General features: G+C 44.6%; 1 long non-coding RNA gene across 1 annotated transcript in view; it reads left to right on the forward strand.

The window, feature by feature from the left end:
* Nucleotides 1-19,340, forward strand: part of LOC149525366 (uncharacterized) — a 74,507-nt gene extending 55,167 nt beyond the window's left edge. The window contains exon 4 of the long non-coding RNA XR_016348637.1: nucleotides 19,231-19,340. This is a non-coding gene — a long non-coding RNA (uncharacterized LOC149525366). The remainder of the gene's footprint in view (nucleotides 1-19,230) is intronic.
* The last annotated feature ends 589 nt before the right edge of the window (nucleotides 19,341-19,929 follow it).

Below are 19,929 nucleotides of genomic sequence, written 5' to 3' on the forward strand. Positions count from 1 at the left end.
CATGGATAATGGGAGAACTAATGATTTAGGAAACAACAAATACTAAGGAAATGAAACTTAAAGCAGAGTGAAACTATTTTGGACTGTTTAAACCTCTTTGTTGTTTGTTGTTTGTCAGTATCTATTTAATTCAAATGTCTAATAAACAGTTGAGAGGAAACTGCAGGTAGGGATCCTGACCCTTTAAAAACCAAACAGAACTGTGAACCCATAAGTTTGAGTCCTCCATGGAAGGCTTCCAATGAAAACAGGAAGATAAGACTTGACATTTTTGTTTGCTTGGTTTATATTTTTTCTTTTTATGTTAAGGAAAAATAAGTTTTGTTTTGTGGGGGAAAAATGTCTCTGGCCTACTTTTTACACCATAAAGAAGCAAAAAAGGCACAAAACTACATAGTTTTCTTTAATAGAAGGTAGGAGAGAAGAATAGATTCTTGCAAGTGTCCAGCATGCAGCATAAAGAGGCAGAACTTACTGATGAATAAATCTCTAGAGGCTAGTTTCAGATAAGGACAAAATGCTTTTTAGGCCTTATCCAAGCAACCCAAACTTCAGAAATTTGCAATACTTCGCAAGAAATCTCATGAGATCCAGGAATTGTCACATGTCTGCTATAGTCTTGCTTCATGTGGAACAGAAATACTATCAAGAATTTTTCTTATAATGTATATCTGTCCAGGATGGAAATCTCCCAACAAAAATAGACAAAAATATAATAACTTGATTAAACAAACTCCATGGAGCCCAATCAGAGTTTTTGTTTCTTTGAATTGTTTTGGGGTTTTTTTTTCTCCCCAAAGAGTTATCTCTGGAATGTTTGACCATTCATGTGAAAATCATAGATAACATCAGAATTTCGCCTCAGTGTTTTACATTTCAGCAGCCTGTTGTTGCTGAATTAGTAGGTTGAGAGGTCTGATGTGTTGATCATATTCATTTTACTATGAACTCTATTCCAGCCTATGAGGTCTTTTCTAATTTTGCTCAGTATTTTTCGATGGTTGCACATATTGGAACTCATCAGCCACAGAATGTTTTTCTCTTTTGTGCATTATTGTGACAAGAGCAATCATGATATGATACAGTGGTGAAACATTTGAACTTTATTTTGGTAGGCCTTGATCCCACAAATGCTTATGCATGTATTTTATCCATATAAGCAGTCTTGTTGACATCAACACGTAATGCACATGCTTAACTTTAGTCATGTAAGGAGCTCCCTTTCATATTTCAATTGTGTGTTTTCAGAATCAGGATCTTATGCAGTAAAATAGACTTGTGCAGAGTCTATTGAGTTTGACTTCAAACTTGATTTAGTCTAGCCATTAGGTGGCATGCTGCACTGGAGTCAAATGAAATGTTCTGTAATGTAAAATTCCCTGGCACGAATTTCAGCGTAGAGTTCCAGGTTTGCTGGATTTGGTGGAAAAATGTGGGACATCAGGAAAAAAGGGGCTTGAAATCAGGAAGCTCCAGAAATAGAAGACATATCATAAATTTGATTTGTTTCAAAACCTTCTTGGTGGCGTAAAATGAAAACAAATATAGGCCCAAATATACCAAAGCAGAAAACTTGAAAACTATATTTTTGACATCGTATCATCAATCTTAATCAGCATGATGCAACAGTCAATTGGCAGTCATAATATCATAAACCACTCACATATCAGTGTTCCAATAGTATAAGACTTTCTTCTAGGCAAATATTTGGATAGTGTGGTGTACTAACTCTTTGCCAACCAAGTGGAACAATTTTGAACTAGAGCAAGCTACGAAAATTATGTCTTGAATATTTTAGATGAATAAGGGGGTTACTTTCCCGTTAAAAAAATGTTGACTGTTATTTTAATATCTGAAATGAAGTCCTGTAACTTGCATCTTCCTTCAGATATTCTGTCCTTCAAATATCTGCATGAATGTTTAGACAGATTTTGAAATCTTACATGTGGAAAAAAACCAAAAATAATCTGATTTTGATTCAGATTCTTTAAGCTCAAATAGGTTTTACTACAGCAGAGTTTTGAAACAAAACCAACCTCTTGAACACAATATAGGTTGAACATCTCTAGTTTGCCACCCTTGAGACCTGACTGGTGTCAAACCAGAGAATTTGCAAACCATGGGAGATCAATATTGTCTAGCAGCATTACCAACACTTCCACTGCTTACTGGGCTCTTAAAAGACATGTAGGGGCAAATTAGAGCTAAATAAGGGCACAGAACACTGAGAGCCAGGCCTGGTGTCTGTAAACAAACTTTATGGGACTGCAGGAAACTTGGCCAAACCCATGATAACAGGACATCCAGCTAACTAAAATCACACCAGAGCATGCATGTTGCTGGTTCGGAGAGTGACACACTAGAGAGGTTCAACCTGTAGAAATTAATATTCAAAACTCACAACTGTAGCCTAACTTCTGTCACTTCCGTCCTTCCCTCTCTCTGGCAAGTAATTTGATAGGTGACTGAATATTATATTATGCCACCTTTCTGCTATTCACAATACAAACTCATAGACTTTAAGGTCAGAAGGGACCATTATGATCATCTAGTCTGACCCCCTGCACAGTGCAGGCCACAGAATCTCACCCACCCTTTTTAGAATAATCCTCTCACCTATGTCTCAGATATTGAAGCCTTCAAATACTTTGAAGGCCCCAAGATGCAGAGAATCCTCCAGGTGTGATCTGTGCCCCATACTACAGAGGAAGGCAAAAAACCTCCAGGGTCTCTGCCAATCTACCCTGGAGGAAAATTCCTTCCCGACCCCAAATATGGCGATCAGCTAAACCCTGAGCATGTGGGCAAGACTCACTAGCCAGACACCCAGAAAGTTCTCTATAGTAACTCCATTGACCTATTTCCCACTGCTAATGAATGGTCAATTAGTTACCAAGATCATGTTCTCAAACCATCCCCTTATCATAGAACTGGAAGAGACATCAGAAGGTCATCAAGTCCAGCCCCCTGCTCTAGGCAGGAACAATCCCATCTAAATCAACCCGGCCAAGGCTTTGTCAAGCCGGGACTTAAACACCTCTAGGGATGGAGACTCCACTACTTCCCTAGGTAACCCATTCCAGTGCTTCACCACCCTCCTAGTGAAATAGTTTTTCCTAATATCCAACCTGGACCTCTCCCACCGTAACATGAGACCATTGCTCCTTGTTCTGCCATCTGTCACTACTGAGTACAGCCTCTCTCCATCCTCTTTGGAACCTCCCTTCAGGAAATTGAAGGCTGCTATCATATCCCCCCTCACTCTTCGCTTCTCCAGACTAAACAGACCCAACTCCCTCAGCCTCTCCTCATGAGTCATGCGCTCCAGCCCCCTAATCATTTTTGTTGCCCTCCGTTGGACCCTCTCCAATGCGTCCACATCCTTTTTGTAGTGGGGGGCCCAGAACTGGACACAATACTCCAGATATGGCCTCACCAATGCCGAATAAAGGGGAATAATGACATCTCTGGATCTGCTGGCAATGCTCCTCTTGATGCAACCTAATATGCCATTAGCCTTCTTAGCTACAAGGGCACACTGTTGACTCATATCCAGCTTCTCATCCACTGTAACCCCCAGGTCCTTTTCTGCAGAACTACTACTTAGCTGGTTGGTCCCCAGTTTGTAACAATGCTTGGGATTCTTCTGTCCCAAGTGCAGAACTCTACACTTGTCCTTGTTGAACCTCATCAGATTTCTTGTGGCCCAATCCTCCAATTTGTCTAAGTCACTCTGGACCCTATCTCTGCCCTTAAGCATATCTACCTCTCCCCTCAGCTTAGTGTCATCTGCAAACTTGTTGAGGGTGCAATCCATCCCCTCATCCAGATCATTAATAAAGATATTGAACAAAACCGGTCCTAGAACCGAACCTTGGGGCACTCCACTAGAAACCGACCGCCATCCTGCCATCGAGCCATTGATCACTACCTGCTGGGCCCGGCCTTCTAGCCATCTTTCTATCCATCTTACCGTCCATTTATCCAATCCACATTCCCTTAACTTGCTGGCAAGAATATTGTGGGAGACCATATCAAAAGCCTTGCTAAAGTCAAGGTATATAACATCCACTGACTTCCCCATGTCCACCGAGCCAGTTACCTCATCATAGAAGCTAATCAGATTGGTCAGGCATGATTTTCCCTTTGTGAATCCATGCTGACTATTCCTAATCACTTTCCTCTCCTCCAAGTGCCTTAAAATGGATTCCTTAAGGATCCCTTCCATGATTTTTCCAGGAACCGAGGTAAGACTGACTGGCCTGTAGTTCCCTGGATCATTCTTCTTCCCTTTTTTGAAGATGGGCACTACATTTGCCTTTTTCCAATCATACGGGATTTCTCCCGATCTCCACGACTTTTCAAAGATAATAGCCAAAGGCTCCTCAATGACATTTGCCAACTCCCTCAGTATCCTCGGGTGCACTAAGTCCGGACCCATGGATTTATGTACGTTTAGGTTTTCTAAATAGTTCCTAACCTGTTCTTTACCCACCACGGGCTGCCCATCTTCATCCCATCTTGCGTCACTTAGCGTAGAAGTCCAGGAGCCGACCTTGTCCGTGAATACAGAGGCAAAGAAAGCATTGAATACTTCAGCTTTCCCCACCTCATCTCTCACTAGGTTACCTCCTTCATCCATTAGGGGCTGCACAATCTCTCTGATCACCTTCTTCTTGTTAACATGCCTGTAGAAACCTTTCTTGTTATCCTTCGCATCCTTAGCCAGTCGCAATTCCATTTGCGCTTTCGCCTTCCTGATAACCCCCCGACATTCTCGAGCTATACCTTTAAACTCTTCCCTGGTCATTTGTCCAAGTTTCCACTTTTTGTAAGCTACCTTTTTGTGCTTAAGTTCACCAAGGGTTTTCCCTGTAAGCCAATCCGGTCTCCTACCATGTTTGCCTCTCTTGCTACGCGTCGGGATGGTTTCTTTCTGTGCCTTCAATAAGGTTTCTTTAAAATACTGCCAGCTGTCTTGGACTCCTTTCCCCTTCATGTTAGCATCCCATGGGATTCTGCCCATCAGATCTCTGAGGGAGTCAAAATCTGCTTTTCTGAAGTCCAAGGTGTGTATTTTACTACTCTCTTTTCTTCCTTTGGTCAGGATCCTGAAATCTACCATCTCATGATCACTGCTTCTCAGGTTGTCACCCACCTCTACTTCCCCTATTAGTTCCTCCCTGTTTGTGAGCAGAAGGTCAAGCTGCGCACGGCTCCTGGTAGGATCCTTCATCATTTGTGTCAAGAAGTTATCCCCAACATTCTCCAAAAACTTTCTGGATTGCCTGTGTACTGCCGTATTGGTTTCCCAACAGATGTCAGGGTGATTAAAGTCCCCCACGAGAACCAGGGCCTGCGATCTCAATAAGACACATTGGCCATAGAACAAAAAAAACCTATATGGTGAATAATGCCTCAACCCCTGATATGCTGGTAAAATCAATCACAGCATCCCTCCGGAAAGAATTTTGTTCACCCACTTAGTACTTCCCCCCTAAACAACTACAGACCCACAATGAAGGTATGTATGACAGATCTACACCAAAGTTGTAATATCCAGTGCTATTGCTATTGCTGTGTTCCAATTTGCTAGGAAATGCCCCAAGCAAATACCAGTGCAGGGGCTGTCTCTTCTTACTCATGACTACATAGATAGGAAGATTGGAGAAAGTGACCTAGAGGTCATAGTGGTTCACAAGCTATACAGGAATGAATAGTGTGATACCATAACCCCCAAAAAGCATGCATCATTCTAGAATGTATTAGCAGGAGTACTGAAGACACAAGAAGTAATTCTGTCACTCTTCTCCATGCTGATTAGGCCTCAACTGGAGTATTTAGGAAAAATGTGAAGACTTTGGAGAAAATCCAGAGATGAGCAAAATAAAAAATGATTAAGGGTCTAGAAAACATGACCTGACAGGGAGAATTGAAAAAAAAAAAATTTATTTAGTCTGGAAAAGAGAAGACTGAGGGGGGAGCATGAGAACAATGTTCAAGTACATGAAAGGTTGTGAGGAGGACACAGAAAAATTGTTCTTTTTAACCATTCATGATAGGACAACAAGCAATGTACTTCAATTGCCTCAAAGGTAGGTTTAGGTTGGACATTGGGAAAAGCTTCCTAACTGTTAGGGTTGTTAAACATTGGAATAAGCTGCACAGAGATGTTGTGGAATTACTGTCATTAGAGATTTTTTAAGAGCAGGTTAGATAATCTCTTGTCCAGGATAGTCTTAGTAATATTTAGGCCTGGCTTGAGTGCAGAGGACTGGGCTAGAAGACCTCTCAAGGTCCCTTCCAGAGCTATAATGATATGATGTTGAATGTCACCTTATTCCTAAGGTTCTATGTGATTTGTCCTTTTCATGTGTGTTCATTTTTTTAAATTGTATCCTTTGGTATATATGGTTGTGACTATTTTCTTCCACTATTTGATCTGAGGAAGTGGGTCTGGCCCACGAAAGCTCATCCTCTAATAAACCATCTTGTTAGTCTTTAAAGTGCTACATAGTCCTGTATTTTGTTTCAACCTTATTCCTAAAGTAGCCTCACGGAACTGAGGTATTGAGACTATACAAGAAGGGGGTGGGCCAGAATTAGGTTTGCTATGAGTTTGAGACTTCTTCATGGATCAGGAATGAATGCAGAAAGAATCTACCAGGGTTTTCAGGAAAAGCTGTAGTTGAGAGTAGAAATAATGTGAAGTTTTGTGCTACTCAAGAGGTATCCTCAGAAATCTGTTTAAGTGAATAAAAAAATGTCAATTGATTGCAGGAGTTTACTGAACCATGTGGAATATGAGTCAGAATAAGCAATGGAAGTTCTGAATAAAAAATAAAGGCAGAACGTGTCCCTCTGTGTTCACATGGACCATTTCAGGAGGTAGATACCATATAGTTATATGGTGTATATAAACATCAGGACCAAACTGTCAAAGTTAAATATAACTTTTGAGTTTTGTTTTTGCAAAGTTTCCACAGGAACTTTCCAAATTGGATTAAATTCTGCCTTCAGACATGTGTTTGCAGCTTCTACGGCAGTCAAAGAAAGCTGAGTGTTTTAATTTGAGAGAAGAATTTGTAGTCATAAATAACTATATAATATTTTGCATTTCCTTTTGTTTCTCTAACTCTAACCAGTTGACAATCTTTTCCCCAAGCAATGCTTAACTACTTCATATGTCCATAATGTTTGCAAACAACATCAAACCGAGACAGGCTGCAGGCACATTAGAAGCAAGAATTAGAATTCAAAATCATTTGGACAAGTTAGAGATCTGGCCTGAAGTAAATAGGGTGAAATTCTATAAGGACAAATATAAAGCACTTCACTAAGGAAGGAATAATCAGTTGCACAATACTAAAGAGGAAATGATTGCCTTGAAAGAAGTACAGCACAATAGGATCACAAACTAAATATGAGTCATAAATAATACTGTTGCAAAAACAAACAAACAAACAAACATCATTCTGCGTTATATTAGCAGGGGTATTGTAAGCCAAATACAAGAAGTGATTTGTCCACTCTACTCAGCACTGATAAGGCCTCATCTTCATGACTGTGTCCATTTCCAGGCACCATGTTTCAGGAAAGATGTGAACAAACTGGAGAAAGTCCAGGAAGAGAAAAAAATGTTTAAAAAGCAAGACCGATGAGGGAATATTGAAAAAAACTGTTTGTTTAGTCTGGAGAAGAGAAGCTCAAGGGGGCGGGGGAGACTTGATAACAGTCTTCAAGTATGTAATAAGTTATTATAAAGAGGAGAGTGATAAATTGTTCTCTGTATCCGCTGAAGACAGAACAAGACGTAATGTGCTTAAATTTAAGCAAGAGAAATTTAGATTATACTTTAGTGAAAACATGCTAACTGTAATGGTAGTTAAGCCCTGGAACAAATTATCTAGGAAGGTTGTGAAATCTTCATCTTTGAAGGTTTTTGAGAACAGGTTAGACAAACACGTGACAGGATTAGTCTAGCTAATACTTAGTCCTATGCCTACATGTTTGCAGGCTCAGAGGTTAATTTAAGACAAAGAAGCAGACAATCATGAAATTGACAAGGCAGAACAGGTCTAGTAGAGTTATGTTAATAAGCCATTTGCTCAGTTATTTAAAAAGGAATTGTTTCTTAACAATCTTACATTTTAATGTATTTTGTAATATGATAAATTAAAATATGCTTAATAGTACACACAGTAATAAAAAGGATATCCAAACTCCACACTGGTCATATTAAATCTCACACACAAATTCATTTTGCTGCCAAGGACATCATTCAACTACTTTTAAGCAATGGAATTCTTCCTGTACAGAGTGTTAAAGTAATTTGAATATGCCTGATCACTGTCAGCATAGGTAATCAATTCGATTAACTCATGTTATTCCTCCTCCTGAGATTTGCAGCATATCTAGCAGTGATAATTCAGTTGCAGTAATGCTTCAAGAGACCTTTACACAATATTTGTTATTTTTTTAGCCCTAGCCTATCCAGTTAGCAATGCTGAAGTAAAGTTTATTAGGAGATGCCTTGTTGGTTTTGAGGTTTTTAAAATGGTGAGTCTAAAACTGAAATTTCCTTCTATATTTTGCTTGGTCTCGGATCATGGTTAAGCAAGTCTGACTTTCATCCTGTTTGCAAACGTTTATCAAGAGCACTAATGCTTTTCGACAAAGTTTAAAATTTTTTTGTACCTTCAGTCTTTAACATTCATGCTTATGTAAACAGCATAAAATACTGGGTGAAATCCCATCTAGAGAAAGCAGTGATGGATACAAACATATGGTACCTAAAACCCATTCTATGGGAGCTGTCAGCTGTACATTGCTCAGGCTATATTTCATGGGTTGGAAATCAAAGGTCCTTTCTGTGGCAAGGTGGCTATGAAGGATGATTCACAGATTTGTGTACTGGCATCCTTCAGGGAAAGATTACTTTCATCCAGAAACCAGAAGGTGCTCCTTTCCATCTGTAAACATATAGTGTTTCATAACTATAGTTACTAAGGAAAAACAGATTAGCTGCTGAATAAGTAAGTTTCTCTTCACTGTGGTAATAAATTACTTTTTCCCCTCATGCTTACCTAAATGAAATATGGTGGCATGTTTTTCTTCTGGTGCCATCTAATTTGAATTCTGTTTTATTTAATTAACTCTGGGGCTACCCTGCGCAATACTGTGTGTCCTCTCCTTTGGTGTACTGTATTTTTGAAAGAAATCCATACATTAATTATAATAATTCAACATTTCTGTCACACTTCCCAAACAATGTGGGGTTAGAGAGACAGATGCTATACTGGTTCTCAGTTCAAAGATTTCCTTCGCTAGACAAAAGAGATTCCATACAGAAAAGTCTCCACAGGTGAAGAAGTTGGAATTGATTTGCATGCTTTGGTGCTACATGAAGACAGAGGAAATATACCATTACTAGTGACAAGAGCACAAACAAAATCGCAAGTCAAACACATGTATCTACTGTTAGTGGCCAGAAAATATTTTCCACACAGGGATAGTAGTTCTTAGAACAGGGGTGGGCAATAACTTTTGGGGGGGGCACTCCAAGATTTTGGTAAGTAGTCAAGGGTCACACTTTTCTGTGGCGGGGGTGCAGAGTTAGGTTGGAGTTTGGGTGCAGAAGGGTACACGGGGTAAAGGACTGGTGTGCAGGAGATGGTGTGGAGCCTGAGAGGGGGTTTGGGTTGAGTAGGGGGTTGTAGCCTGGGTCAGGGGTTTGGGGTTTAGGGTCAAGGCAGGAGTGTGGGTACAGGAGAGGATTCTGTGGACAGGAGTGTGGGTAAAGGAAAGGGTCTGGGAGGGAGTTGTCACCTGGGGCAGGGGGGTACAGAGGGTTTGGATGATAATCTGGGGGAGGGAGTTGGGATGCAGGAGGGGCTGGGGTGCCAGAGGCAGGCACTGGCTGGGAGTTTACCTAAGTGTCTCGCCCCAAGGCAGGCGGGGTTCCCTTCCCACTGCAGCACCAGATGGCTTGAAAATACAAGCTGCTCCCTCCAGGTGGCTCTCAACTCCAGCTGCCTCAGTCTCTCAGGCCAATCTCTCAGCTCCAATTAGCTGGCTGTTTCCTGCCAATAGGAGCTGAGAGACAGCTGAGGTCCATTCTTATTGGCCGGTGGTTTCTGGTCAGTAGGAGCTGAAGATTGGGCTGCGGGCGGGGAGATCATACAAAGCCTCCCCTCCCTGCAGAACAGAGAAATTCAGGGACTGTGATTTAAACTGCGGCAGCTGCATGTGCCTGAGAGTCTGGGCAGGGGGGTCCATGGGCTGGATCTGGTGGCTTGGTGGGCTGGATCCTGCCCCCAGGCTGTATTTTGTCCAGCCATGTCTTACAAGATGAGGTGCCCTACTAGCACTACTTCTAACTGGAGATGAAACCCACACAAATCCCCTTACAATAATCTTGTGCCTTCTGACAAATAAATGATTCCCTGGTGCTCCACAATCCACTTTCAAAAATAAAAAAGCCTCAATAGCTTTGCAGTTTAATTCAGTGATGAATCTAATAGTTCCTGTGTAGTGTACTACAAGCCGAAATCTTCACTGATATTTACAGTCTAGATAGCTGATTGATGTCACGGGGCAAGAACCTTGCTATAGCTTATGTGAACTGCCATATCTCCATGGACTTTAGTGGCACTGTGCCATCAGTTTAGCATTCAGTCCTGTGTTCCTTACTCTGCCTGTGAATCTGAGATGCTGGAGCATGCAGCCAGGTTCTCTGAAGCGAGCATGAAAGCCAAATTCCAGTCTCACACAAGGGCCCAGACTTCTGTGGATCTGCATATTTTCTTTTCAGTGAAAATCCCACTGTAAATAATAAACAAGTTGAATTAAATCAACAAGAGACTGGCTTTGTAGGAGTCCTACTACTAAATAACTTAATTAACACAAATATGCAATATACTGAGGGAAATATTTCCCTCCTAACCCTCAGAGATGATCACTCTGGCAAAATGAGATTGCTTTCATTGTGGCTCAACTTTTATAACTATGCATGTTGTTAATGACTATAAAATCATGCAGCACTTTTAAAAATCCAATATAGTATTTGACTCAATGACTTCCTGGTCTCAGAGTTCCAGGTTGACCGTTCTTTTTATCATGTACAATGCTATGTCACAGATTTCCAGAACTACTCATTCTACCATACAATGCAGTGAATCATTACAGAGTAGTCCAACTTTGAGTACCAGATCTGAACTTTCCAACCTCCACTGAACTGAATCCATGTTGAGTTTGTGGTCAGGGCTTTGGGTTTTAAACCTTCCTTAGAACCCTTCAGGCTGACTTGCTCCTTGGTTGTGGATGTAGGCCCTGCATATTCTGTTGCAGGCTATTAGGCACTCACCATTCACTCTGAATCTGAAGGGATTGGAAATGGGTGGATTGGACTATGAATATTCTTTGCAGTTTTAGGAGCATTGAGTAGGCTAACATTATCCAGCAAAAATCAAATATGGATTGTTGATTTCTATTTTAGTACTTAAAGGAATCATTTGCCAGTTCTGGAAGTTACATTCTCTTCTTTGTGCAGTTTGGCTGAAACAACTGTCCACGTGATTAGAAAGAACAATTGGGAGAAAAAATTCAATATCTGGGAACACATGATGTAACTATAGTCTCCAGTTCTCTGATCTTGTAAGTTTTCATATCTACACAATGTTCTTTTACTATCTCAAACCCCATTCTGGACTTCAAACTTAAACATGTATGTTTGCAATAGCTGAGCCTTAAGCAGCACATATAGGCTAGCAATCAATTTATAACTTATGGGCTACTTTGAAAATGTTTATCTGGTGTATGAACTGTTGCTTTACTATTTCTCACAGTCTTTATATGCTATTTGTTATGTACATGTACACTGACTATGAATCAAATAAGAAGACAGCAATGCATCAGTGCATTGCACCAGTAAGGGTACGTCTACACTACAGCGCTAGTTCGAACTAACTTAGTTCGAATTAGTTAATTCGAACTAAGCTAGTTCGAACTAACGCATCTAGAACTAAAAACTAGTTCGAATTAGCGTTTTGCTAATTTGAACTAGCAAGTCCACATTGAGTGGACTCTGAACAGGGCTTAAGGATGGCCGGAAGCAGTGCCGGCAGGGCATCAGAGGAGGACTTAGAGCGTGGAGATGCTGTCTCAGGCTAGCCGAGGGCTGTGCTTAAAGGGTCCCGACCCCCACCCAGGACAGACAGTTCTCAGGGGTGCCCCACTTACAAACCAGTCCTGGCTTGGAGTGCCCGAAGTACCCACACTGGGCACATCACACCACTCGGCCATCAGACCGGATGCACTTGCCGCAGGCTGCCATCTGGGGAGAGGGGGCAATCGGGGGGCTGCAGGAGAGCTTCCACCCCCAGAAGCCCGCAGAGCCAGCCCAGTCCTCCCCATCGGGGGCTCGTGCCCCATTCCTCCCTCACCTCCTTCCGCTTACCCTTCCCTAGCCCCCCTTCTTATTGATGTACAAAATAAAGGACACGTGTGTTCAAAAATAGAAACTCTGTTTATTTAACAAAACTCGGGGAAACTGGGAAAAGGAGGTGGGAGAGGGGAAGAGAGAGGCTGGGAGAGGGGAGGGGGAAAACTGGGAGGAGGGAGCTGAAAGGGGGAAGCAAGGGAAAGGAGGGGGTGGGGAAACTGAAGGATCAGGGGTGGGGGTCTCGCCGGGCCGACCGCCTCCCAGTACGGTGAGGGAGGGGGCCTCGGCGTCCCCGGGGGGATGGGGTGGAGGGTGCGGAGGTTGAGGTGGGGGGTGTGGACATTGAGGAAGAGGTTGTGGGGGTTGAGGAGGGAGAGGTGGGAGGGGGAGCAGGAGTGGGAGGAGGGACAGCAGTTGGGGGGACAGCTGGTGCAGGATCAGCACGGGGCACCATGCTCTGCAGCAGGAGCTGCAGGTTGGTGCTCAGCCCTTGGAGCTCAGACAGCAGCTCGTGGCGGACCTGCAGGTCTTCCTGCATCCACGACCATAGTGTGCGGTGCACGGCTTGCAGGGCCCCAAGGTGCTGGTCCCAGTATTCCTGCTCCGTGCTGGCAGTCCGGAGCAGGCCGCGGGTGCGGGAGCATGTCCCGGGCGGGGTGGTGCGCCCTGCACGAGCAGCTGGTGCACCTGTAGAGAAAGAAGAGAAGGGGTCAGTTCTCCCTGGGGACGCAGAGGATGATGCCCAGCCCCCTCCCCAACTCCGCAACGTGAGGGTGACCATGTCCTGCACCGTCACAGCCGCTGTGCTTGTACAGAGGCCATGGTCAGGATGTCTGGCTCTCCCCGGGACTGGGAGCTGCCCCAAGACCGCACCCATGTCCCTGTGCCATGTATAGTGTGGCCGGGGCGGCGGGGGGGAAGGGGAGATGTCCCCTGCCTCCGTGTAGAGGGGACATATGAAGGGAAATCATCCTGCTGGGTCCTGCCCCGGGGTCGGGAGCATGTCACGTCTCTTTGCACAAGCATGTGCCTATTGGGCAATGGCCCCTGGGTGTCACGCAGCTGGAGACACCTGCCCAAGGGTGGCATGGCACGTGCTCGCACGTGCACAGGTGTCTGCGTGATCTGTGGAAGGCATGGCCCACGCGCGCGGTCCCTGGTCTCCCTCCCACCTCCCCCCCCGAACTACTTAATTCAAACTACTTACCTGGTACAGTCTCCCTGGACGACGCTGCTGGCGGTGACCCTTCCGGTGTGCCCAGGTCAGGGCCCTCTGGTCCCAGCTCGATGTCCCCCGGGCTGGCACGGACCGCCCTGCCCCCCAAGACTTGGTGGAGGGCAGTGAAGTAGGGGCAGGTGGCAGCCCCTGCAGTGGCGCCGCCTCTTGTGGCCCTGGCGTACGCCTGGCGCAGCTTTTTAATTTTAATGCGCACCTGCTCCTGGGTGCGCCTGTGTCCCCTGGTGGCCATGGCGGCTGCTATGCGCCCATAGACGGCCACATTCCTCCTCCTAGTGCGGAGATCATGGACGTTGGGGGCCTGCCCCCAAACCTCAATGAGGTCCATGACCTCCGCACTAGTCCAGGAGGCCGCGCGCCATCTACGGCCCTTGGCTGGCCCCTGGGTGCTGGGGGACTGGGCAGGGGACGTGTCACTCGCACTGGCTGCCTGGCTCATGGTGGGGCCAGTGGTTCGGGGCAGAGACTCCTGGCAGGGCTGGCTGACTCTAGTGCCGTCTGGCCAGAGTCTACCCCTTTAAGGGCCCGGGGCTGGGGGAGAGGAGAAGAGTTTTCCTGGTTGTGCCCAGAGAGGCCACCAGGGGGAACCTGGGAAGGGCTAGCCTCCCACTAGTTCGAACTAAAGGGCTACACAGCCCTTAGTTCGAACTAGGCATTAGTCCTCGTAAAATGAGGTTTACCTAGTTCGAACTAAGCGCTCCGCTAGTTCGATTCAAATTCGAACTAGCGGAGCGCTAGTGTAGCACCTATTAAAGTTAGTTCGAACTAACGTCCGTTAGTTCGAACTAACTTTGTAGTGTAGACATACCCTAAGAGTCAACAATATGCTGACTGCAACTGACAATCCCAGGCAATGTGTTTAAGCTTTGATGGAAAGGTGAACAATATTGATATTCTGACTTCTGAAGGGGTCTGTAAGTGAGCATTATAATCACGTGGGGACCTCATCATGTCTGTTTCAACGTGAGAGTGTGTCATTGGTACACCAAAGCATTGGTTGACTTCTTAGGTAATTCAAAGCCAGTCTTTGGAACAAATCTTTGGCCCACTGAGAAATCTTGCATCAACAGTGCCACTATCTGGCATCTAGCTGAAATGAGTCTTTGTGTACAACAGGGACAAGGAGATTCTGGACACAAATATCATGTTTAAAAAGTCAGACCTGCCTGGCTTGTGTAGGTGCTTGCAAGCTAGAAATGAGTACGGTCAAGAGCACTTCAGATACCAAGCTCAATATTTTCTAACAATAGACCAATACATTTTAACTTTTCACTCTGGCAAAAATTCAGCCCCAATATACATATGCAAGACTCTAGGAGAAAACTCTTAGTTTTTATTCACTCTGTGTAAATGAACATAGACTGAAAGCTTTCAAATAAGCCCCCTGTTTGTCCATAATATATGTTCATAACAGTTCTCTTTCCCCTGTATTTTCCCCTTATCACTATACCTTATTGCTTATGTGGAAGCACTGCTGCTAAGCATGAGAGTATAGCTCAGGGGTGGCCAAACAATAGCTCATGAGCTTCCTGTGGCTCTTTTACAGTTAAAGTGTGGTTTTCAGAGTCCTACATTTGTCCTCATTTTCTGCCTATCAGATTCTTTGTGGTAATGTGACATTCTATACCTTGGGAAGTGCCTTGAGCTTCTGCCCTGAGGGTGGGTGGTAGGGCTAGAAGCTTCTGCCTATAGTGATTGGTAGGTGGTTTGAGCTTTCACCCCTTGGGAGTCACCTGCTGGGGCTCATGGCTTCACTGGGAGTGGACTGAAGTCTCATGCCCCAGCAAGCATGCCTAGAGGAGCTAAAGCCCCAAAACTCCCTGACCCTGCAGAGCAGATGCCCCGAGCACCAGCATGCACTCCCCAGCTCTCACATGTCTGAAGATTGTCATATGCAGCTTGTAGGGTCAACAAGTTTGGCCCTCCCTGGTATAGCCCATTCTCCCCAACTATTTAGTCTTTTAGGGTATGTCTACACTACAAAGTTAGTTCGAACTAACGGACGTTAGTTCGAACTAACTTTAATAGGTGCTACACTAGTGCTCCGCTAGTTCGAATTTGAATCGAACTAGCGGAGCGCTTAGTTCGAACTAGGTAAACCTCATTTTACGAGGACTAACGCCTAGTTCGAACTAGCTAGTTCGAACTAAGGGCTGTGTAGCCCTTTAGTTCGAACTAGTGGGTGGCTAGCCCTCCCCAGGTTTCCCTGGTGGCCACTCTGGCCAACACCAGGGAAACTCTATGCCCCCCTCCCGGCCCCGGACCCCTTAAAGGGGCACGGGCTGGCTACGGTGCCCGTGCCAGGTGCAAGCCTGCCAGCACCCAGCTAGCAGACCCTGCACCTGGCACGGCACAGAGCCACCCACCCGATGCCCCCCAGCCCACCCCCTCTTGCCGGGACCAGGCTGGCGGCTCCCGGGAGCTTGCCCTGGACCGCAAGAGGCGGGCACCTTCCTGGGCTAGTGCGGACATCGTGGACCTCGTCCACGATCTCCGCACTAGGCACAGGAAAGTGGCCGTCTAGGGCAGGAGAGCTGCCAGCCTGGCCACCCAGGACCAGGTGTGCATGAAAATCAAGGGGGTCCACTGAGACCCCCGACCCTGAGCCCTGAGCTTACAATGGCCGTCCTGGGTCAGACCAAAGGTCCATCTAGCCCAGTAGCCTGTCTGCCGACAGCGGCCAACCCTAGGGACCCTGGAGGGGATGGACCGAATACAGTGACCAAGCCATTTGTCTCGTGCCATCCCTCTCCAGCCTTCCACAAACTTTGGGCAGGGACACCATTCCTACCCCCTGGCTAAGACTTCTCCATGGACCCAACCTCCATGACTTGATCTCACTTCCCTTTAAACTCTGTTCTAGCTGTAGCCTTCACAGCCTCCTGCAGCAAGGAGTTCCACAGGTTAACTATTTGCTTTGTCAAGAACAACAACTTTCTCTTACTAGTTTCAAGCCTGATACCCATTCCTTTCCTTTGGTGTCCTTTAGTCCTTCTTTATGGGAACTCAGGAAGAACTTTTCTGAATGCACCCTCTCCACCCAACCCCTGCTTTTAGAGACCTCTATCCTGTCCCCCCTCCGTCTCCTCTTTTCTAAGCTGAACAGTCCCAGTCTCTGTAGCCTCTCTTCGTCTGGGACCTGTTCCCAACCCCTGATCATGTTAGTTGCCCTCCCCTCTCCCAGCCTTTCTCTTCCCCTCTCCCACCTCCTTTTCCCAGTCTCCCCCAGTTTTTGTTCAATAAAGACAGAGTCAATGTTGGAAGAAACGTTATCTTTATTTTGTACATCAATAAGAAGGGGGGCTAAGGAAGGGTAAGTGGAAGGAGGTGAGGGAGGAATGGGGTACGAGCCCCCGATGGGGAGGACTGGGCTGGCTCTGCGGGCTTCTGGGGGTGGAAGTTCTCCTGCAGCCCCCCAATTACTCCCTCTCCCCAGATGGCAGCCTGCGGCAAGTGCACCTGGGCTGATGGCCGAGTGGTGTGATGTGCCCAGTGTGGGCACTCAGGGCACTCCAAGCCAGAACTTCTTTGCAAGCGGGGCACCCCTTAGAACTGTGTGTCCGGGGTGGGGGTCGGGACCCTTTAAGCGCAGCCCTCGGCTAGCCTGAGACAGCATCTCCATGCTCTAAGTCCTCCTTTTATGCCCTGCCGGCACTGCTTCCGGCCATCCTTAAGCCCTGTTCAGAGTCCACTCAATGTGGACTTGCTAGTTCGAACTAGCAAAACGCTAGTTCGAACTAGTTTTTAGTTCTAGACGCGTTAGTTCGAATTAGCTTAGTTCGAATTAACTAATTCGAACTAAGTTAGTTCGAACTAGCGCTGTAGTGTAGACGTACCCTTAGGTTCCTGCTCAGACTGCCACAACAGTGCCAGTTAGTGCAAACAATGATGGTATATTTACTGATGTATGCATGTGTCCACTACTGCACAAGGAATCCTTGAGATGGGAATGACTTGAGCACAATTTGGGAAAATTCAAACCAGTGGCCTGCTCCCAGGAATGTCAGAAATGTGCATCTTGACAACAGTGTTGCTGAGTCCCATAAATTATGTTCAACCAATGAGAACAACAAGATAGCAATCAATTTGAATCACTATATCAGGAATGCAGATTTGAAACATTTGTGCCTCATATATACTGCAAAAGATCTTTGCCAATTATACATCTCAGGCCTTTTTAATGTTTTGTTTGCATTGTTGTCCACCCTTAAGCTCTTTTGTTTACAACATCAATAATCTGTAAGAGAAAATGCAGAGCAGACAACAAATACAAATGAAAGATATGAAAGTTTAAAGATGGGTTTATAAGACTATTTACATTTTATGGTCTTTCCTAAACTTTACAGAGCATTTATATTCTGATGCCTAATTCCTTTGAAGGCAATTATAGCAAGACTGCAGGGTTAGCAATTTTATAGCATTTCAAATGTGCAATTATTCATTAACTACTCCTCACAATTGTCCCCACAAAGGCAGGTGGGCCAGTAATGTATTATAGCATAGACACAACGGCTGTGTCTAGATGGGCAAGTTTTTCCGCGAAAGCAACTGCTGTCTACGCTGGCCACTTTAATTTGCGCAAGAACACTGACGATCTAATGTAAGATTGTCAGTGTTCTTCCGCAAATACTATGCTGCTCCCATTCGGGAAAAAGCCCTTTTGCGCAAATGTATTTGTGCAAGAGGGCCAGTGTAGACAGCTAAAAACTGTTTTGCACAAAAAAACCCCGATGGCGAAAATAGCGTCTAGATTGGCACGGATGCTTTTCTGCAAAAAGTGCTTTTGCGCAAAAGCGTCCATGCCAATCTAGACGCTCTTTTCCGCAAATGCTTTTAGCGGAAAATTTTTTCCGTTAAAAGCATTTGCGGAAAATCATGCCAGTCTAGATGTAGCCAACATGCCCATGATTATGGTCTTAGTATCTGAAATCATGTGCATACATCAGAATCTCAGACTAGCTGTTGGGAAAAGCCTATCCTGCCACTCCTGACTCTCTAGTGAGATAAGGTGACTCTCCAACCCCAGTTTGCTCGTATAGGGAGGATAAGGAGTTTTCATGGTGTTGCTTGTGTCACTCTGGAACCTACAAAGGAGGTCAATATGCCACGGTAATCATGGTGAACCACCTCACCTCAGGTGATATGATATTATGCTTGTGAAAAGATTGTAATAGGGCAAGAAATAACACTAAGTAAAACTCATACTGGTACTTTGCTTTCTAAAAATCTGTGTACCAAATATAACAGATATTCCATGAAAACATGAATACCCCACTATACTAAGGATGGGCCAGACTTCATAAATTGTAGCAACGCATATGACGTGTATTTGAGAGATCCTGGAACCACAAGGGGTTAAATAACGCAAATTCCTGCTTCTGGATTTGAAGTTAGACCTCCTAAAGAACTGAAGCGGGGTGGACTAGTTTACCTATTTTCAGGACAAAGGGAAACCAATCAAGACATTTTTCCTTTTGTTTAAAGGGCTGAGTTTGAATAGATTTAGAGTCTTCTTTCTATTTCAACAAAGAGACAAACTTTTTGTTTATAGAGTCCCCAATTCTGCTGAAATGTTGGAAGAACATGGGCCTACCCATGAACCTCGGTCGCCAGAGAAGATGAGTTCCTGCCCAGTGAAAAGTGAAGGCTAGAAGCTCAGAGGTAAGGACCATTCCTAGAGTGGACTACAAAAGAGGGTTAAAGCTGCAGTTACCCTTACAACATGTAACAGCACAAACACAAAATGTATTAGTATTTAGAAATGGGGTAAAAACCAAACTCTATGGGGCCTACGTATTGAGTTTGTACAGCCGGTTTCACAAATGAGCAGACTAATGCTTAAGAGATTACCCAGTCTCCTGCCCTCTTTGCACAATGATGCAATGCCATTATTTTAACAAGGGGTTCCCTTATTCTGCCTTATACCGCCTTTTATTGGAGGTGAGTATGCCTGCAGAAAGGATGAGTGAGAGATTAGGACTAGGCATTAATTTGTGCCCTTCATAGAAAAAAGTTTTGTTTCCATCACCAGAGAGGAAGGCAATGTCATGGGGCAAATAAGCTACATTTTTTTGGAAATAACATTCCTTGTTTTTGAAATATTATACTGGATGTAAAAATAATATCTTGTAGCAGAATGTAAGTAGAAGTAGATATGGGGTGAAACCTCTATAAAGGAGTGCGTGGGATTTTAATGGGGAAAATTTTTTGAAGATTGAGCCATTTAAAAAACTGTTTTACTCCAAAAGCA

This window comes from Pelodiscus sinensis, chromosome 2 (genome assembly GCF_052426305.1).
Source record: "Pelodiscus sinensis isolate ZL-2025 chromosome 2, ASM5242630v1, whole genome shotgun sequence".
NCBI lineage: Eukaryota > Metazoa > Chordata > Testudines > Trionychidae > Pelodiscus > Pelodiscus sinensis.